At 43.2% G+C, this 22,596-nt stretch overlaps 1 protein-coding gene across 3 annotated transcripts in view; it reads right to left on the bottom strand.

The window, feature by feature from the left end:
* Nucleotides 1-21,872, bottom strand: part of FOXJ2 (forkhead box J2) — a 43,463-nt gene extending 21,591 nt beyond the window's left edge. For 2 of the 3 annotated variants that reach the window (XM_035112305.2, XM_035112304.2), the window contains exon 1: nt 20,442-21,872. The gene's annotated coding sequence lies outside the window, so the exon portion shown is untranslated. The remainder of the gene's footprint in view (nt 1-20,441) is intronic. The other variant, XM_035112303.2, reaches the window with a different exon arrangement.
* Between the last annotated feature and the right edge of the window lie 724 nt (nt 21,873-22,596).

Genomic DNA, 22,596 nt, shown 5'->3' with positions numbered 1-22,596 from the left:
GCCAGACTTAGAGAAGTTAACACAAGCTTGTATAAAAGCCACTCTTTTCCTTACCAATGGAGAGTACAGTATGATTCCTCTCCAGGCAACAATAAAGGGAAGTGCTAAAGAAGTTGAACCACAAATTATTGCAACATGCAGGTGAGCACAGGTAAGCTCGAACATTTTGTGTGGGTTAGTTACAATGCCCGTATTTGGACATTTAAATTGTATTTCTTGGGGGTGTCCTGGATACAGGCGGCAACCATTTTACATGGGAGTTCCATTCCTGGCCCCCGTGTGCATCAGTGCAGCACACATAAGCCCACCCCACCCCATTAAACCACTGCCCCCATTCCACCCTCTTCTTCTTTTTTATTAAAGATTTTCTTGATTTACAAAAGTATGTGCAATGTCTCTTGTAACATTTTTACAAATCAGTTTCATTTTTGAGACATTGGGAAGAAAGGGGGAAAAGAGGTAGATGGGGGAAAGATGGGAGGGGGAGGGGTCGGGTGACGATGTTTCTATTTTACTTAATGTATGTGGGTTTTTTTGAGCATACATATCAATATGGCTATCCTGATCCAAAACACCCACCCACCCCACTCACACACGAAACAAAGATCACCACAGCCAATCACAAATGAACACTCATACCCTAGGCCAATTCCACCCTCTTCTGGGTCCAAAAGGACCCATGCGTCAATTGGACATGCAAAATGGTCACTGCCTGTAAGTATTGTTTTGTTCTGATGCATATCATGATTGCTTAGTTTTACAATTAAAAAGAGGGGGGGGAATACCACAACCACTCTTATTACAGTGCTTCTGACATGAGAGGAGTGAAATATGCCTTGAAAGGTTAAGCCACCATGTTGAGTGCATTCAGCACTGGTATGTTCTCTTGCACAAGTCTCATGAAATGAGCGGCAGCTACACAAGAGCACTGCCTGCTAGATTCTACCTCATGAGCTGGATCTGTCTGGCTCTCATTCTGTTGCCCTTAGTGATAAATAAAATCTACTGCCTGAGGCAGGGATAGCGCTCACCCAAAGATTCTGAGATGGACTCTGCAACCTGTGCTATTACCCAGCTAATTTTGGGGAAGGGCACCTTGATGGAAGAAAAGGGATAGCTCTGTAACAACACTTCCCTCCAGTACAGAACTGTCATAGACATTTAAAAGACTGGCAACTAACAAGCTCAGCTAACAGATTAATTAATAAGCAGGCAAGTAGTAACTGAATGACCACCTGGAGGGGAAGGTTTAGTTTCCCTTGCAGGTTATTGCTCGTGTGAGCAGTCCAGCTGAGACAAGGAAACACCCATCAGATAGTGAATGTAGCAATTAGTTGTTTCTTTTTTTAAAAAAACTGGTATTCTAGGATGACAGGGAGAGTTACCCCAATCCGAACATGTATGCACTCAGTGTATATTCTACAGCACTGCTTTCACAACACAAAATGAGCCTATCTGGTCTTGAAGGACTCACACAAGAGTTCAACAGTACTTGTTTCATTACGCTCTCAAATGTGTATGCATCTGCTAGCTTAGACCTGCATGTTGCACTCATAACCTTTAACAGTATTTCACATATGTTTTATCAGTAGTCTTTACAACAACCTTAGAATGGTGGTCTGGTGCTACTGCCTCTGAGTTAGGGGTACATACAGTAAAAACACTGGTCAGTGGACAATTTGACAGTACAATGGTGTACTTACTGTATGAGTACCACTGGGCAATCAATCATTATGTATACCCCTTGAGCCGTATCAGCATTGAAGTAAGTTACTACAGGATTAAAAGGTTTACGATGATTTACCAAATCATACGGTAATTTCAATGGTGCCAAGTTCTAAAATGGTCTAGTGGGGCTCGAGTCCATCACCCCTAATTCCTCTATCTGTCAGAGGCAAATGCCAATATTAAAACGTATTCAGGTTAATATCAATCCAAGCCTATTGATATCAGCAATGCTATCTCATTAAGCTAAATATAATCTCTTTCCAACGAATTATTGTAATAGGGTTATTCCTCTTACTAATTCCCCATAAAAGAGCCAAGGACATTCTTGGCTCTCCCATGATCATTCTAGAAGCAGTTTTAGCTTTCAATGTTACAGTATTCTTCCTCTAAGTCAGAGAGGCTGTTTTGGAAGGATTGAAAGTGAAGAGCAGAGAAGGCAATTGATAGCCCTTGCAACCAAAGAAAGAGGTAACCCTTAATACGTATGACAAGGTTTGAGGGGAACCAAATCCTTTGCCATCTACCACATTCTGTGATTTTTCTACATTTGCATGGAATTTAGCATATATACAACCCTGTTCACAAGGCAATTTGTGTGGTTCAGAAAGGCAATGGAACAAAAAAGAAATATGCCGCTACCTTTCAGCACGAAACAACTTGCATTTCAATGCAAGTGCCATTTTGCTATTGCTCTCCAGAAATCGTGGAGTGCAGTGACTAACGTGTGACCTTAGGGTGAAAACTGAATCCAGCCCCTAGTCTCAGATTCCCGGCACTGTGAATGCCACTGATTGGTAGAAGGTGGTATTCTGCTTGTCCTGCTCTTCTGCTAAATTCTTTCATCCTTGCCTCATCCTGCTGTGGCAAGCCATGCCTCTGAATTCACACAAACAGGGTTTGAGAAGCTTTTCACATGCAGTGATGAGAGCCTTAAGGTTATAAGCAGGACAGACTTCTGTCTTGAATGTGCTCTGTGGCAGAACTCTAAAATATCCATTTTGGAATCATGCTGAAATGTGGTGCCTGAGACTTTGACTGGCACAAGGCTGATGAAGCAAGTTTCAACATCACCTGCTACTATGGATTTTTCTTTTTTTATTCCTTTATTGTTGTTGACATTGTTCCACAAAAAAGACAATTATCCATATCCACCAACACAATGAGAAAAAAGTAATATACCAAATAAAGAACCATAATACTGTATACTAAATAATATACCTAACACAAATCCATAATATACCAACTAATAATCACAAAACCATAAATTAGAAAAAAAGTCTTCTTGCTATAGACTAGACTTCCCATCCTACTATGAATTTTTCTTATTATGTAGATTTTCTTACAAATGCTACCCACAATTTGGGAGGGGGGGAAGGGCTCACATCTGTATGTTAACTGGAATTGGATGTAAAGTTCAGCTAACAATGCTAACATTTACATTTACTTTTTTTAAAAAGTAGTACAGTGGTACCTTGGTACTCAAACATCTTGGTACTCAAACGCCGAAAACCCGCATGCAAGTGTTCTGGTTTTCTAACCTTTTTGGGAAGCTGAACGTGCAGTGCGGCTGTCGGCTATTCTTTCCGGGGCACCTGCACCAATCAGAAGCTGCACCTTGGTTTTCGAACATTTCGGAAGTCAAACAGACCTCTAGAACGGATTAAGTTTGCCATTTTTGTTTTTGAGGCTTTTTCGGTTAATATGTTTTTGTGACTATGTGGAAGCCAGTTCAGCTACTGATTGATTGATTGATTGATTGTGTGACTGCAAAAAATGGATAAAAGCCCCCATCCAAACAATGACGATCATCAGTGCAGGTAAGGAAATAATAATAATTTTAATAATCTACAATACAGTACTACAATTTTAAAGTACAGTACATTGATTATTGCTTTCATTGTATGGATCAATGGTCTCGTTATATAGTAAAATTCATGTTAAATTGATGTTTTAGGGGTTGTTTTTAAAAGTCTGGGACATATTAATCCATTTTGCATTACTTTCTAAGGGAAAGCGTGCCTTGGTTTTGGAACGCTTTGGTTTTGGAACGGACTTCCAGAACGGATTAAGTTTGAGAACCAAGGTACCACTGTACTGTATTTCCAGCTGGATTGGTGGAGAGAAGAACATCAACATCAATGTGTGTGAGCCCCATTCAGTGGATATAATTTGAGGGTCAAAACCAAAAGGAGGGGTTTCAGTTAAGATAAAGAGACTGAAATGTTTAACAATCCCATCTGAATGCAAATATTTTAAACTACTGTAACTCAGGCATCCATCATCAGATTTTTCTGAAATTTGACCAAGTAAATTTTGTAAGCCAAATTTTATTTTGATATGACAAGTTGTCCATTTAATTTTTTTTCAGAATAAACTCTAGCTGCTTTAACCTTATACGCACTTCTAAATCTGTATGATCAGCAATTACCCCTATCTAGCATCTATTTCTCTTCCCTTCTTCATCCACTGCCACCTTACTGTAGATATCACAATAGAAGTGAATATAAGGGCTCAGTATGGGAGAGCCAAGAAATAATGTGTAATATATAGGTGAAAGGAAGTGCAGAGATTCTGAGAAAAGCAGATTCTCAAAATGGCACAGCAAAAGCATCAAGTGCTAAACAAAAATTGGTGTAATTTTTTTTAATGCTGTAAAAAAACCCTAAGTTTTAGAGCAGGCACAGAAAGAATGCAGGCATTCAGGATATACTGGTACTTCACCTCTTACTGAAACCCTGAGGTTCATCAGCTGCAGCCAGGTGCAAAACAGTAGCTGGGGTGGCAGAGCCCATTCAAAATGATGGCTTTGAGGGGAGTCAATTACCTACTCCACCCAACAGGCCACACACTTGGATGACCTGAACAAAGTATAAACTATACCTGAGTTACTATAGACCAGGGATTTTCAAATTCTAATGTGTGGGGGATGAGAAACTTGTGTTGTTGCTATAGTTTAAAAATTGGGAGTCGGAAATCCTTGCTCATCTACTGCAGATCATCCAGTCATCATTCAGGAAGCCATCGATATATCCTGATCTACCTCCTGCCCACCCCGACTCTAAAGCATTTTTCTAAAAAGCATTGATCAAGAAGCAACCAGTATAGCAGTTCCAAGTACCAGATAGCTTTATCTTTTTAAAGAAAAAAATTCTTCTTCTCATGTTCATGAAAAATTGGGTACTGTATAAGACTGAACGTTACCTTGAAACGCATTGTTCCAGGAGGATGATAAAACCTGCCCTGGGACCTTATGGTGAAAGATGGGTAAGCAATCTAATAAATCAAACAAGCCCTTACAAAATGTTACATTTTGTAAATGAGTCAATTATCCAAATATTTGTAAAACAACTCAGTTTGGCAGCTCTACACATGTTACCCACTAACTATAAACTTAATCCCAAATCTTCTTTCTTAACTGCATTTTTTAATACAGTTATTGGGCCATACAGTCATCTCTTCAATTTTAATTTTAATTTTTATTATACTAGTGACTTTACAAATACATATTCAATATTAAAAATATAATATTTGAAAAGGAAAATAACGATGGCATCTAAACAAGGTGAATTTAAAAGAGAGAAAGGGGACGACGACACATGGGATAAAAGACAAGCATCATATCCCACAAGTAGTGAAGACTTTTAAAATTGGAAACATATGGATATATGGTTAGGAAGGGGGTTGTCCTACCAATGCTATTTAGGAAATGGGAAGAGGAAATAACATTTTTCTTGTCCTTTCCCATTATGCAGAAACCTTGCTGCACTATAGTGGAATCAGTTGCTCAGTTTCAGGGCTGGAAGACAACCAGCCACAAACCTGAGCCCTTTCCAGAATAGGCGGGGAAGCTTTTAAAAGAGTGGGAAAGAAAAAAATGTTCTCTCTTTTCCTATTCTGTTCCTGAAAACTCCCCTCCTGAAAGTTCTAACAGCACTACAAGGCTGGCTGGCTGGCTGGCAGCTTGAATGCAGCACAGTTGGAGGCTGAGAACAGACTGAAACATTGTTTCCTATTTTTCACCCTCTTGTTCCCCTCCAATATTGGGCACTTCCACACTTATAAGTGTGGAAATGAAATGGAATTACCCAAAATCATGGTAGTACTTGCTACATAATGGGGGATTTCCCAGGTAAATTAAGAGAAAACTATTTGTACAACGTACCAACATCCTGTGAACTTCTAGGAAACTTTGAGGATGCAAGTCTTTATTTTTGTTTTTGAATGGTATAAGAGGTTATAAGTGCTTGAGCAGGCCAATTGCATCTAACAGTAAGAATACTATAGGTGGGGGTTTAGGTCAGGGTGGGGGAGAGATAAAGTTCAAACTCTCTTTTTACAAACACTGATCTCACTGGGAAAAAGACTTGAAAAACACCATATAAATATTTGGACAACAACTGAGGAAAAGAACTGGTCTCTGGGTGGGAATGCCTTAAAATGCATTTGGCTGGGCAATAACAGTTTTCATCACTGGTATTCTACTGCCTGTGAACACACACATCAGTCACATGCAACTAGGCAAAGACCCCTGTAGTTGCTTCATCCATGAAGATGCTGATGCCAAAGAGAATTTTAGCTCTACTTGCGTCAAGACTTGATGGAGATAGCACGCTGGTACCACGGAAAGACATACCTCTTCCAACGGAGAGGTAAAACAAGGGGGTTCCAGGCCACTTTCCAGTGGCTTTCCAAATTTCCTTTCCTTTATGTGTAGGATGCTCAAGCAACTGGATATCCACAACACAGAATAAAAATAAACATCATTTTTGATTTTTAAATAGTCAACCATAAAGTATTTCAGGTTGTTTTACAAGTTATACTAAGAATAAACCCTTGAATCAATGGTTTGAGGCCTGGCAAGTAGGCAGGGACAAAGAGTCTCATATCCTTATTTTGCATCTAAAGCCATTTACTCTAGACGAAAAACACTCTCACATACATACAGTCATACCTCGTGTTACATCCGCTTCAGGATACGGATGCATCAAACACGGAAGTCTGGAACGGGTTACTTCCGGGTTCGGCGTGGGTGCATGCACAGAAGTGTTAAATCGCACTTTACGCATGTGCAGACACGGCACTTCAGGATGCGGTCTTTTCATGTTGCGAATGGGCCTCCGGAACGGATCCCGTTTGCAACCAGAGGTACCACTGTATTAACAACTAATAAATGCACTTTGGCCACAAGTAGTATGGAAAAAAGAACAACCCTTTTGTGTCCTGTTTAACCACTCTCACTGTGAGGACAATGCATGTTTAAAATGAGTTATGGGTAACTAATCTGTTCTAAAGGACCATGGGTATGCACCATCCTAGGATTCTAGTACCGTCTTTCCCACATTTTAAGACACCGTCTTATCACTTTTTTTCTTCAAAAAAACACTGGGTGGCTTATTTTCAGGGAATGTCTTACCGGTATTTTTATTACATCAGGAGCAGTGCCCCTCTTGCTCCCTGTCTCCCTGCGGGGCAGGACTCTTGACTGAAAGAAAATGACGGGCAACAGCCACCACCAAGCTCCATGAGAGGGAGTCTGAGGGAAGGGTGGTGTGTGCATCGCTGGCCCAGCCCTCTCTCCCCGGCCCTGGGATGTTCGTGAGGGAGGGAAGGAGCTCCTCCGAAGGGCTGCTCTCTCTCTCTCCCCTCCCAGGTGGGGACTCACTTAATAGCAATCTGCTACACTGGAGCTTCTTAAATTTAAACCAGTACAGTATAATGGAATCTATCTGTGTGATGCAGTCGTAGCAGTAGCCTATACTAAAGCAAATAAGGATCTCTACCAGCCAGCCAACTGCCCAAGACTTAAGAGCGAAAGTTCCAACAATGTAGCACTTTGGCTGAGATACTGTAGAAAACAAAGAAGCCAGCTGAGCAGCAATTAAGATGGTAAATGGTAGCAATTAAGTAGCAATTGAGCCAGCAGAAAGCGGGGTGAGATAATCTGCTGGTCCTAACAACCCGTCCGTGTTTCTCTTACCCACAAAATGTTAACTTTTGTGTAGGGTGTAGGGCAGTGTTTAGCAGCTCCTAAACAGCGAGAAGGGGAAAGTCCTTAATCCCCAAGGCAAGGACTGCGCCACCGGCAGCGATCCCGGTACCGGTACAAATCCTTAAAGGGGAAGCTCTACAGACAAGCAATGGAAAGAAAAAAGAATCCTCACTTTTTAAAAGGCTATTAAAAGGGGGAAAGGTGGGGGGAAGCGAGAGGTGGGCTGTGTGTGTGTGTGTGTGAGAGAGAGAGAGAGAGAGAGGCGGGGGGGGGGGGGAGAGAGAAGCGCACACAGAGTCTCTCCCTAAAGGGGAAGGCAGCGTCTTCAATCGCCCCTCTTTTTTCCCTCGTGCTTTCATCTTCTCCCCACCGCAAATGCCACTTTTCTCCTCTTCACCAAGCAAGCAGAGCTCACACAGCCTAGCTAAAAAAAAATATTTTGGAATCCTTTTACAGGTATTTTAAAAAATGCTTACAGAAACAGGAGGGGGAATCACGAGGCTGCAGGAACGGCTCTACGGTGCATTTTTACAAGCTTTTAAAAGAAATACGTGTCTTTGGAGCGACAGTAAAATGGGGAGAGATTTTTATGGGGGGGAGTTGGCTGGCGGGAGGGGGGAAGGGTCTATCACTATGTCTTATTTTCGGGTTATGGCTTATATCGCGCAACTGTTTAGAAATCCTGCTATGTCTTATATTATGGCTACGTCTTAAAAAGGGGGAAACACGGTACATACTCTTAGTGTTATGTTGTTGTTGTTGTTGTTGTTGTTTAGTCGTTTAGTCGTGTCCGACTCTTCGTGACTCTTAGTGTTATAGAACTCCTAATTTTAGACTGAGAATATGAAAGCAGAAATGCAAGATCTTTCAGATATGGTCAAAAGACACACTGATACTAATCTCAGATTAGCAACACCAAATTAAAGAATGCAATGTGAACTTATATTATATAGCTGTATATACAGATAAGACAAAGAAAAAGGTCCTAAAAGTTTGCAGGTCGTAGCTGCCTTCCCACAGTAAGAATGAGATTGTATGAGGTGGGCAGAAGCAGCAATGCCTGTACAGTGGTACTTTGGTTTTCGAACTTAATCCATTCCGGAAGTCCGTTCTTAAACCAAAGTGTTCTTAAACCAAGGCGTGCTTTCCCATAGCAGTGGGGGACTCAATTTACAAATGGAACACACTCAACAGGCAGTGGAACATGTTCTGCTTCGAAGGCAAAGTTCACAAACCAAAACACCTGCTTTCAGGTTTTTCAGTGTTCTTAATCCAAGTTGTTCATAAACTAAGCTGTTCTTAAACCAAGGTACAGTGGTACCTCTGGTTACAAATGCTTCAGGTTGCAAATGCTTCAGGTTACAGACTCCGCTAACCCAGAAATAGTACCTCGGGTTAAGAACTTTGCTTCAGGATGAGAACAGAAATCGTGCTCCGGTGGCACAGCAGCAGCAGGAGGCCCCATTAGTTAAAGTGGTGCTTCAGGTTAAGAACAGTTTCAGGTTAAGAACGGGCCTCCGGAACGAATTAAGTTCTTAACCAAAGGTACCACTGTACTCTCTCTAATTTTGTGTTATGCCAAACCCTTGTGGCAGTCATGAGGTGACTGGCGCAGTCAAGAGTAAAATAAGAATATGCAAGACAATTCTCAAAAGACATTTTTGGACAATATCTAATTCCAACATGAATTTGAAGTTAGTGGTGTCAGTGGCATCATAGTTAGCTGGCAGGCTACATTCTGAAATGCAGGTTGAGGTGTTCACAGATTTCTCAGCTTGGCCCTCCAAGATACAGGCTTCCCTGGACTTAGGTAAAGGTAAAGGGACCCCTGACCATTAGGTCCAGTCGTGACCGATTCTGGGGTTGCGCGCTCATCTCGCATTATTGGCTGAGGGAGCCGGTGTATAGCTTCCAGGTCATGTGGCCAGCATGACAAAGCCGCTTCTGGCAAACCAGAGCAGCACATGGAAACGCCGTTTACCTTCCCGCTGTAGTGGTTCCTATTTATCTACTTGCATTTTGACGTGCTAGGTTGGCAGGAGCTGGGACCAAGCAATGGGAGCTCACCCCGTCACAGGGATTCGAACCGCCGACCTTCTGATCAGCAAGCTTACGTGTGACGTGTGGACTTACGTGTGATCAAATTGCGTGCAACCGTGTATATGCTTGGTGCCGGGAAATAAATAAATAATTTGCTTCTAACCTGAGATAGCAGGAGAGAGGCCCTTCCCTGAGCCTGAAGTGGACGTCAGTGAGCCTAAAGTCCAGAAAAAAAGACTCTGAGGGCTCCAAAATGGCACATGGGAACCATTTTGGAACCCGCTCAACAGCTGTTGGGTGGGAAGAGATGTGTATTGCAGCAGGTTCCCCACAGAACGTAACCCCTGCCTAAGTTGGGAGCCGCTTGCAATTAGTTGCTGCCCAGGAAACAATATACAGTGGTACCTCGGTTTACAAACACAATTGGTTCCTGAAGCGTACTTTCCCACTAAGAGTAATGGAAAGTGGATTAATCCGTTCCAGACGGTCTGTGGAGTACTTAAACTAAAGCACTTCTCAATTCCGGAGTTGGGGGGAAGGGTCTGTGTTCTGCCTGTGTCCTCTCCTCTCTTTCCCTCTCCCTCTCTTCCTGCCTGTGGAGCAGGGGCTCCTGGATGTTGCCAGAGGTCTGGCACTCCCTTTCTGTCTCCTGACTTTCCTCATCCGTCCCTTCGCTTTCATGACTGCTTGGAGATGGGCTGCTTCGGATGAAAGGGGGGGGGTTCTCTAAGCCCTCCCCCTTACACATGCAATGACCCAGAGCACAACCCCTGCACAGAGAGTTGCCCGTATACCGTGTTTCCCCTTTTTTAAGACACCGTCTTATAACTTTTTTCCTCAAAAAAACCACAGGGTGGCTTGTTTTCGGTGGGTGTCTTAAGTAAGATGCAAAGTGATACACAAAATAAGGAAAATATTTGGTGTGTGCAAGCAGTTTTGCATTTATTTCTATTCTGCTGCTGAGTCTAGTCTTCTTACAACACAAGGAGGCGGCTTGCCGGGTTGTCGCCCAGCAGCGCGCGCGGAGCGCCCCGAGCCTCTGGGAGCCGGAGGAGGAGGCTTGCTGGATCGTCGTTTTCCTTGTGTTTCCTTGATTTCCTAATCCCTTCTTATCCCCGCCCTGTCCCACCCTAACCCTTCCCCACCCCCACTCCCACCCCCTCATCCTCCTAGTGCCGTACCTTCACTGCGTGTTCCCTGCTGGGGGGTGCGGCTTGGGGGGGGGGTAATTTTTTTGGTTGCATAGGCTTCGTCTATGTTCTATGGCACCTTAGAGACAAACAGATTCATTGAAGCACAAGTCCATGTCATCAGACACTGTCCTGTGTTCACTGTGATGGACTAGATTAGAATGTTTACTACTACCGTATATTTCGGCGTATAAGACGACTGGGTGTATAAGACGACCCCCAACTTTTCCAGTTAAAATATAGAGTTTGGGATATACTCACCGTATAAGAAATACGACCCGGCGTATAAGACGACCCCCGACTTTTGAGAATATTTTCCTGGGTTAAAAAGTAGTCTTATACGCAGGAATATACAGCATTTGTCCCAGTTTCTGCTCAGAGTAAATGAACTATTTTGCCCCCTTAGAACTTATTAGGATTAAAGTACTTTGATATGGGGTTGTGAGGTTAGCTATGCTGCACCTTCTAAGACTAGCCAAAATGTTTTTGCACTCATTGTGAACTGGGCACCTGCAACCTCTGCAGGACTAGAAGTAAAACAGACTCAAAAATAAAGACCACTAGAGCCTCAAGTGTGTGTTAGCGCAGGCTAAATAAGTCTTCCACATCTTCATTCTCTGGCTGGCTGGGGCTGATGAGAGTTGTACGGTAGTTCAAAATATCTTAAGGAAAGCAGGCTGGGGAAGGCTGCCCTAGAAAATGATACAAAAAACTATGGAAAACATTTTTGGGAGAAGTGGATAGTAGGAAGGAGAATTACAGTTACCGAAATAAAAAGACTATTCTAAAACACAAGTGTTATGAATGCCACAAGCATACACAAAGAAAAAAAACCCTGACAAAGGGAAAGAGCTAGAAGAAGCACAACAATGTAGGAAGAAATGAGAACAATAATGATGGAGGTGAGAAAGTACAAGACCCAAAAGATTCAGGTAAGGATTTTGAACTTGATGCAATAAACATAAAACCCCCACTAAATTGAAGGGGGAGCTGACATTTGAACCGAGACACTATAGAAGCAGATGAAGATAAAGATCTCCCTCCTTTAGAGAACCTCAATGTGTCATGGAAGTAAAAAGAAAAAAGAAAACTACTACGTGCAGTTCAGTCTGGGAAAACCCCAGCAAATCTACAATTATCTATGCCTATTGCACAGTATTTGCAGTTTGGATGCCCCATGGGGAATGAACTATAAAATATTCGGATAGAAAGCTTTAGTCATTGAGCGACTAAAATGAGTGATAGAACCTATACCATGGCTTTTTGCACACACATTTTGCAACTTTATCACAAATTTCCAGTATTTCTGGCTTGCATCTGAAGAGTGTGGCCAAACTAGATGCTACACACAGGTGTATGTAACTTTCCCCCTACATTTTTTAAAGTAAAAACACACACCCTATAAGTAGTGAAATGGTGATGCTGGGGAGCTGCTTAACTCTAGCCCCATCAGCTGTTTTTTCACTCAAAATATAAATACCTTCCCAAGCTACTTTTCCACTTGTAATGGGAAGTGCTGTGTTTTTTTGTGGGTTAGGGTTGGGGGGAAACCCTGAGTGGGAAAATGACCAGAGGTAAAGGGTTAAATGGCCCCTACTCCAAGTTCCTCGAATTAAACTTTCAGCTTTGTAAAGATACATTTGGTTGGTTTTCATTTTTTTTAAGTTGCAAAAAATCTATATGAAACATAATAAATGTGATATCTGATTTCAGAGAACTATGGTTGCAAAAACAACCATCAGGGGCAACAGGCATCTGAAGTATGCAACTGCAGAAATCAGTGTTCGAAATTCTCCAGCCGCATTTTGCTACTGGTGTGGGTCCAATTGCAACTATGCGGAGATATCTGGGTGCCAGGTTGTCAATCACAGTTTAGAAACCTCTGCCTTAGTCCATAGTCTCCACTGTGTATGTTTCTTCTTCTTGCATACTGGGACAAGTGAACTGTTATAAGAGCGCACTACAGTCAAGCAATGTAGTTGAGATCATAGAACTGTAGTGTTGGAAATAAGCCCGAGGGGCATCTAGTCCAACTCCTTGGCGAAAAGACATTCATTCCATTGTGGCAACCGAAACCTAGATTTAAGGTGCCATTTGGTGCCTAGCTTATATATCTGAGTACTGAGTACAACGCAGGTGGCGCTGTGGGTTAAACCACAGAGCCTAGGGCTTGCCCATCAGAAGGTCGGCGGTTCGAATCCCTGCGACAGGGTGAGCTCCCGTTGCTCGGTCCCAGCTCCAGCCTAGCAGTACGAAAGCACCTCAAAGTGCAAGTAGATAAATAGGTACCGCTCCAAGCAGGAAGGTAAACAGCATTTCCGTGCGCTGCTCTGGTTCGCCAGAAGCGGCTTTGTCATGCTGGCCACATGACCTGGAAGCTGTACACCGGCTCCCTCGGCCAATAACGCGAGATGAGCGCCGCAACCCCCAGAGTCGGTCACAACTGGACCTAACGGTCAGGGGTCCCTTTACCTTTTACTGTATCTCTAACACTGGAAGAAATACCACTGTAGCTAATTTCTGTTAGTAAACACTCAAACAATTGATATTTATGAGCATTTACTCTGAAATCTAAAAGGACAGTTTAAACATAACAAGGAGATGAATGAAAGGGTCCCTATGTCTTCACAGCAATGGCAAATTAACGCACTAGAGTCAAGTGTTCAAAAGTTAGAACCATAATTAGAGCAACACTTACGATAAAAATCTTCACTCCAGAGTACTGTTTCCCAACCTGTAGGTTATGACCCACAAGTGAGTCACAGGCTCTGTAATTTATCCCAAAATAATTATTACTTTTATTCCTCTTAACTAGTACAAGGAATACCTCTTACAACATTTTGCTAGCATTTTATAGTGCTGCGTTGGTACTTATTAACGGAACAGCGGAAATGCTAAAGTCTTACATTTTAACACTTGGGAACTATTCTATTGTGACAGATCCAGCAACAGTTTGCCACAAAGGTGTTCTAAGCAGCCAGAGGCATCAGAGGCAAGCTGTAATAGTCGCTCACAACAACCCCTTGTACGAGCACCTTGTGGTGAACTGAAGTTTGCTTTGTCAAAATTTGTCCACTATCCTTCTGCTGAAGAAACACCAGAAATCTGAGTGATGTCACTCAAAGTTGCCTTTATCTGTGCAAAAAGAAAAACAACCCTCAAACGTAAATTATCAGAACTGAAATTATCAAAATTTTGGCTTCGTGTTACCAAAATTACCCAGTTACCACTCACTGAGTATCCTGAGCTTCCTGATGAAGCAATTATCTGTGTTGCTGCCATTTGGTAGTACATGCAAGACAGGTTTTTCAGCAATGACTACCATGGGGACAAAAAAAGTAGCAAACTATGTATCAATAAAGATTTGAGACTATGTGTAACAACCAACAAACTGCACTGACTTGCTCATTGGCAAAATTCAATTCCAACATCCCACTGATAAAATAACTTTATCATGAATATATTAAAAATATTCATTTGTTTGTTGTATCAAACACAGATTTTGTAACCGTATGTTTTTAGAACAATTTTTTATAGTTTATGAAGCAATACCCTGCAATCCTATGATTAGTGTTCTTACATTCCCATTTTTAAAAAACTGTGTGTAACTTTGTAAGTACTGTACTATACATAGTTCCACAATTTCCACATTAATAGGCACATTAAGGAAAATTTTGCTTGGATGCCTTGAGCAATGGTTATAGAATACGCAAAGCTGAAGTTAAACTGCATGAAACAAACAGCTGCCATAAGGTTCAGGGTTTATGAGACAAGAAATTGATGGGTCACCATTATCAAGTAAATTTGGACTTGTGATTCACCATATCAAAAAGTTTGGGAACCACTGCTCCAGAGCACTATATGCCAGGTTTTATTTGACTATAGAGCACAATAGTTAAAAGTCCCAGGAGACACAAGGGTGAGGGGAAAGATATACACTAATAAATAACAACAATAATAATAACTAACAGGTAACTATTATTATTATTGGGACGTGGGTGGTGCTGTGCGTTAAACCACTGAGCCTAGGGCTTGCCGATCAGAAGGTCGGCGGAATCCCCACGATGGGGTGAACTCCCGTTGCTCGGTCCCAGCTCCTGCCAACCTAGCACCTCAAAGTGCAAGTGCAGTCATACTGCGGTTTAAGTACGCCTCGGTTTGAGTATTTTCAGTTTAAGTACTCCGTGGACCCGTCTGGAACGGATTAAGCCACTTTCCATTACTTTCAATGGGAAAGTTCGCTTCAGGTTAAGTACACTTCAGGTTAACTACAGACATCCGGAACCAATTGTGTTTGTAAACCGAGGTACCACTGTAGATAAATAGGTACTGCTACAGTGGGAAGGTAAACGGCGTTTCTGTGTGCTGCTCTGGTTCGCCAGAAGTGGCTTTGTCATGCTGGCCACATGACCTGGAAGCTGTACGCCAGCTCCCTCGGCCAATAAAGTGAGATGAGTGCCGTAACCCCAGAGTCGGTCACGACCGGACCTAATGGTCAGGGGCCCCTTTACCTTTACCTACTACTAGATAAATAACAATAATAAATAACAGGTAACTACTACTAGAGTTTGATAAGCCAGGAAAGTCCAGATACTATCAGAACACATGATCCAATGCAGGGGTCCCCAAACTAAGGCCTGGGGGCCAGATGCGGCCCAATCACCTTCTAAATCCAGCCCGCAGACTGTCCGGGAATCAGCGTGTTTTTATATGAGTAGAATGTGTCCTTTTATTTAAAATGCATATCTGGGTTATTTGTGGGGCATAGGAATTCGTTCATCCCCCCCAAAAAAGTAGTCCGCCCCCCCACAAGGTCTGAGGGACAGTGGACCGGCCCCCTGCTGAAAAAGTTTGCTGACCCCTGATCCAATGGATTCTGCCCCAGCTTCTGCCCATTCCCCATGTCATGCCATTTTTTAAAAAAAAGCTGACAAGCCTAGCTAACTGAACTGCATCCTGCTTCAAATTTCTATCTGCCTCTTTAAGGATTACAACCCATAAATCCCTAAACATTAACTGTCATTCCTGCAGATACCTTCAAATGACAGTCAAGGTATTACAGCACACAACAATACAAAGGACTTCCTATATGTTTATGAACTGCCTGCACTTTCCCTCATATTCTCAGACAGAGAAATGGGGGAGAAAATCTTCTGCAGATGGGCAGGATGCCATTCACATTCAGAATCCATGGTGGCTTTGTAAAGATCTCCCTTCTGTACCAAATTCCAGGCCAAAACTAAAGTTTCTTACTATACATATGCGGAAACGGGCCAACCTCTACACTATTGTATGTTCTAAACTCTGCTAGTCAAGTGGGTGTAAACCTGCACTGCTATCAGGATTTCTACCATCACCTTGGATCTAATGAAGAATCAGCTGCCTTGCATGAAGGAACCAAAGATGATGTAGACTCAGGCTTGTACCATTGTCATGTACCATAATCAATTAGGTCAAACAACATTTTCTCCCATCCTCAAAACTAACTACCGGTAGTTATCTATGCAGCAGCATTAGAAATTCCCTAGGTGCCAGGTTCATTTTGCAACTGGCACAGGTTCAATTAGATCTCTAGATGCCAGATGGGCGACTGACATCTCCATCTGGCTGGCCCGTCTAGGTTTCTTAAGCAGGTAAGCGGAAGAGCATATTAATGTATTTATAGCCCACTTTTTTTCTCCATGGAGTACATGGTTCACCTCCCCCATCAGTTAATCTCTACAAAGACCCTGTGAGGTAGGTTAAGAGGCTGTACCTGGCCCAAGGTCACCTAGTGAGCTTCATGACTGAGTGGGGATTTGAACCCTGATCTCCCAGGGCCTAATCCAACACTCTAACCACTACACCACACTGGCTTCCTAGAGTACTTCTGCTATGGGGCATCTCTATAAATTAAGTAGGTAAATATGGGGCAAGCAGAATGTCACTTCGAGAAGTCTGTAATATTTTTGTTGAAACTTGAATTTGATTTATTCTGGATTGTTTTATTCGATGTTTTAATGTGTTGTGAACCACTTTGAGATTTTTTTATTTAAAATATAAAGCAGTATAGAAATGAAATTATTAATAATCACTAACAACAACAACTTTCAGTGGAAAAAATGGTGCCTAGACATTTTGTTGTGGTGACCATAACCTAGGTTTAAGATGCTATTTGGCAATTAGCTAATACAGTGGTACCTCTGGATACGCACACCTCCGGTTGTGTATCCTTCAGGATGTGAACACGGCAAAACCAGAAGTATTTTTTCCGGGTTTTGCCACGCCGCATGTGCAGAAGTGCTGTACCACGCTCCATGCATGCGCAGCAGCAGTCCCTCCGGTTGCGGAAACTTCGGAATCCAACCAGAGCTCCGGAATGGATCCTGTCTGCAACCGGAGATACCCCTGTATATCTGAGTTTCTAACACTGCTACAGAGAAAACTTTTACTAAATACTATTTTATTTTATCACACTCATTTTAAAGTTTGCTTGATATTTGATTTACTATTATATACAAAATGAATAATTTGTACTCAAAACTAGAATAAGTTACATTTTGTTGTTAAGTAACTTGGAATAACATTTGAAAAAGTGTGATATAAAAAGTTAAAAGGGTATTTTTAAAATGGAAAGTTTAGGCCTCAGTAACATTAGCAGATCACACATATTGCACAAGCTTGAGACAAACGTTAACTTCTGAATAGAAAGGTACAATGAGAGTTCAATCCTGCTTGTGTCAGGTAGTGGCATCTGACTGTGAGGCCCCAAATTCCAGGTATGTAGGCTCTGGTTGTGGCTACTCATGGTGACAGAGCAGGCTCTGACCCAGCCCAAAAGCACTCCTCTTTATTATTCATTCACATATTTGAGATATTAAGAGGTTGTTTTCAAACCCTCTAGGCAGAAGGCAAGAGGACCACTGATCTAAAGGACTTACAAATTTAATGAAAATAGACAAAATTCAATTAAAAATTGATTTCGAACATCCACCTATATAAACTGGAAGAATTTTCACAAGAGGCAGAGGTAATCACAAACAGATTTCAAAGTAACAATATTCAGATTTTCAAATTGTTTTTCAATTTTATAGCCCATTATTCTGATCCCTCTGCATTAGACACATTACTTTTTTAAAATCCTAATTAAATAAACTTGCAAAGAACCAGCATCATCTCCAATTATCTTTCATTATTGCTTAGGCAATTTCTCCTATAACCATTATTTAACAACTAGCCTTTTTAGACTTTGGGGCCATGATCCTAAACAGACTTGTTTTACTTTTGAGTTAACATGCATAGCTTATGAAATTAAAACTCAAAATCCTTGCTAATCATCATTAACTTGCAAGTTCACAATTCTCAGTGCTATGTAAGAGATGCCAGAGGAAGTCGATTGCTTACTCTGACATATCAAGAAGATGAATCTAGGTGACTTTTAATTAATTTTCTTAGATCTATAAATTGATATTTTTTGGGGGGGGGGGAAATGCCTGATTTTCAAGTTGTGGGACAATAATTAAAGTTATGAAGAAGAACACTGTGAGATGGCCCAAGCTTCTTCCTCCCATTCCTTTTCCCACCTTTTGCTTACATACCTGGGCCACAACAATTGAACCATTCCACCAAAATACAGGCAATTGAATCCACTGACAACTGAAGGCATTGATCAGGTAACTGTCCCCCCTGATTTTCCATTCCTCACAGCCAAATTTTATAATAGACAAATTCTTATTTTATTTGCAGTGAACTATTTAGATGCCATTTATTAGGCATTTTAGTTCTCCAGAAAAATCTACCTGTCCAACTGGAATGCTCTGTGAAAGTTTAAATGTAGGGCTGTTACTCAGCTAAAGAAATCTGAGTCCATTAACTTCATGTGTTTTAGCTCATTAATGACATCTGCATAAAATCTGCACATGTGAAAAAGCAGCTCTAAAGAAAAAAAGCATGTTACAGCCTGCCTTTGAAAAGTGGTGGCCTCTCTTACAGAGAGAGATTGGATAACCCCCTATGAAGGACACTGCAGCCATATATTTCCTGTTGTAGCAGGGATTAGGGCTAGATGTCTTCTGAGGTCTTTTCTGACATACCTTCTGTTTTCAGATGATGCAATTGCTTATGTCACAGCAAGCATCATCTAAAAAAGGCATCCCCCCTTCACATAGAAAGGAATACCTTTTTGTCATGTGGCCTTTTAAAAATAATTACTTGAACCAAAAACACTATGTTCCTAAAATCCACTCCCTATTAAGCAGAGGAATTATGTTTACTTATCAAAATGCTTTGTTTATTAATCTAACTATTAGTCAATTAAAATACTCCAGGTTAAAAAAAATCAGGCATGGGCAATAAATTTTAAACGACTGGGCAGCTTTGAATTTACATCAATTACATTCAGAAGAATTCCATAACAACTCCTCTGAATACTTTTACTGGGAATACTCTAGCAGTAATTACAACAAGGAATCTTTTGAGCTTAAGATTGCTTTTCAACTGATTTAGTCCCAAAGTGGATTGAGATGTCAGAGGTACACATCGAGTTAGCATTCCTATTTTTTCCTCAAAGTGATCACTGTCAATGGAATCTATAAAAAGCACTATCTGAAGTGGTCGCCCCTTAGGCTTCTATTTCCTACCAGGAGCAGCTGCAGTGTGTAACTTGCTCTACGCATTGCTGCCAAAAGGATTCCACGACCTGAGACTTAACTCCCCCATCACAGGACATGGGCACCAAAATTTGTCTGTAATACTCAGTAAAGTAGGAAGATCAAATCAAGGACAGCACTGGTGGAATGAATGCAAGGCCTTCAAATGCACTTGATTTCACATCCTGCAGGTGGATTTCTCAGTCCAAATCCAGAAGATCATACTCTGACACAAATCAATGAGCATTAGCTAAAATATCTGGGTTCTGTATTCCCAATCATTAACATGCATTAGAATGCCTATTATTACCCTTTGAAAGAATGAAAGAAAGAGAATTAACCAAACATACACCAAAAACAAGATTCACACTTGAGAGACTTAACATAGTCTTATCATCTGAAGCTTATGTCTCACACAGAGTTCAGCAAGTACAGGATTATGCTGACACCATCCGAGCACAGTTGCATTAATGGTGTGATGTTACCTCTGAAGTAAATAATCACACACACTCCGCCCATGAACTTTCAATCACTGTGAATCTTTCCTCACTGACTCCTAAATGGTAAGATATATACCGTAGATACCTCTGACCCCTACCCAGACCCAAAGTGCTGAAAAACAGTGTGTTGCTTACAATTCCTTGAGGCAGGCTCTCCACTGGAAAAATCAAACAGGTGAATTATTTATTTTTAATGGCAAGCAACGTATTCCAGAAAGCAAGGCAGCAAAACATACAGAGAAAGGAGGCATACAGGCTTCTAAGTCAGAATATTGAGAGAAAGAAAATATAACAAGGAAGAATGCTGGGGAGGAAAAAAACAGAAAAATAGACAAGGCAAGATATGTGATGCAATATTGTCACTCACGTTTAGATTTTCTGCAGTGGATGCCTCTGGACTTATTTCAACAAGAGAGATGTCCTTCACACTCTGCACATAGGCCTCATGCTCAAAGTGATGCTGCTGTGGGTTTTTCTGAGTTGTGGACGACAGAGGTAGAGCTCAGCTTTGGGCTTCCAAACCCTTAAGCTACAGGTATATTCCTCTTCTCTCCTGTTGACCAGGCTAGAAAGATGTCACCTCTGTTCTTTTTCTTTGTTGGTGAGAACAAAGAATGGGAACAACTTTCACCTCCTTTGGTAATTAAGAGTTCCTTATTTTCTTCAAGCTAGCACACACCCTATTAGAAATCTTAGGAAACAAGCATCTTTTTCGTTTATCCCAAGGAGTATTTGTTTTTCCTTTTAAACTGCTGCGGGTCCTCCTCTCTGACAGCTGTTTGATACTATCCCGTTTCCTAGGCCTGTCAAGCGTCCCCTTCCCCTTCACAATTGATATTTGACAGCAAAATGGGGTGGGGGGGCCTGCTCTCAAGAGGGAAGGCTGCTCCTTCTTGCTTGACTAGCTGGAGGAACTTATTTATAAAGTCGGCGACTCCAACAGGCCAGTGGAAAATCTGCTTTGTTTCCTTGTCGGCGAGCAGGTAGGTACCGATTTTAAGTTGCAGGAGAGAATTTAAGAGGGAAGTGGTGGCTGTGGCTGTTGTGGCGGCGGCGGCGGAGGAGGGGGCGGCGGTTTAAAATAAAAATACCACGGCACAAGAGACGAGGTCGGTCCTCCCTCCCTCCCCTCTGGCGGCCGCTACGAGCTCTCCTTCCCGGCCGGGGCTCCTTTCCCTTCCATTATGCCGAGAGTGGCCTTTAAATCCTCGGTCTGAGGCCGAGGTGGGCAAGAAGAACTTGCGGGGAGTGGACAACTGACCCAGAAGCGGGGCCTAGCTGCGCGCTCTCTGTCCTTGGCCGCGGATTTCAGACCCAGCCTCTGCGGGGGAAGGAGGCGTGGGGCGGCGCGGTGGGGGCGCTCCTCCTGGGCCTCCGCCTCCCCCCGAGATGATCCCCCTCCGTCTGCGCAGGGAGGGATCTTTCCCCCCACAAGCCCCGGGCCGAGCCGGGGATCTGCTTCTCCCCTGGCGGAAGGGAGGGAGGAAGCGGGAGGGCTGCGCGGGGCGGGGGTGGCGCCGCCGCTCGCTCGCTCGCTCGCTCCTCCTGACTCGCTTGCCACTGGAGGCCGCGGCGGCTCCTGGGCCTGGCGCTGCTGCTGCTGCTGCCCGAGCTGAGGCCCGCTCCCGGGGGTCTTCCCGAGCGGGGCGGAGGCGGCGGCGGCGGCTAGGCAGACCCTCTGCAGGCCCCGGCCTCCCTGCTGCTATGCTGCTGCTGCTCCTGCCGCCTGTCGCTCGCTCCGTGTGCTCCGGGGCTGCGGCTCCACTGCAGGCCCCGGCTCCTCCCCGGCCTCCGCTCCGCCTCCCCCGGTTCCCTCCAGGCCGCGCCACCCCCGCCTCCCCGCCTTAAGGTGGTTCCTCTCGCAGGAGGAGGTGGCGGGGCCCCGGCAGAGGGGAAGCCAAGAAGCGCAGCAGAGAAACCAGCCCGCTTCTTCCCCATCTCCTCACGGAGGCGCTTTCGTCGCCTCCTTCGGAGCCCTGGATCCCGTGTGTGTTTAAACACCCCTTTCCCCTCACGAAAAGCGCCAACGGCCGGCACCCCCTTCCACCGCTCGTGCCCCCCTCAGCCAGGCGGCGGAGGGGGCTCCGGATTTGCCGCCGTCGCCTCCCCCTCCTCACCCCCCCCGGGTGTCTCCCCTCAGCTTTTCCTGCGAGTAAACTCGGCTCCCCGGTGGCTTAAGTTTGAAACGTGCAAATGTGGGGTCGGGAGTGTGTGTGTGGGGGGGGGGAAGCTGAGTCCTTGCCGTATTTCGGAGTTCTGCCCATAACGGGGCAGGAAATGCACCATCTCATTGTGGGCAGAACCGGGTTGGTCCATTCTCGGAAAGAGAAAACGGGGACGACTGCGCGTCTGAAAGTACTTGTCTTGTCTTTCCATTAAAAAGGGGAAGCAAAAACCACTCCCTGCAGGAGCACCTTGTAGCAAACCATAACCAGATCTGCGGCCAGAGTTAGCTAATAGTTTAAGGGTGATTTGATGCATTTGCTTAGCCTTAAGTCAACATTTGCCCACTACGGTACTTT

The sequence above is a fragment of the Zootoca vivipara genome, chromosome 9 (genome assembly GCF_963506605.1).
Source record: "Zootoca vivipara chromosome 9, rZooViv1.1, whole genome shotgun sequence".
Classification (NCBI taxonomy): domain Eukaryota; kingdom Metazoa; phylum Chordata; class Lepidosauria; order Squamata; family Lacertidae; genus Zootoca; species Zootoca vivipara.
This window is presented reverse-complemented; position numbering and strand designations above follow the sequence as displayed.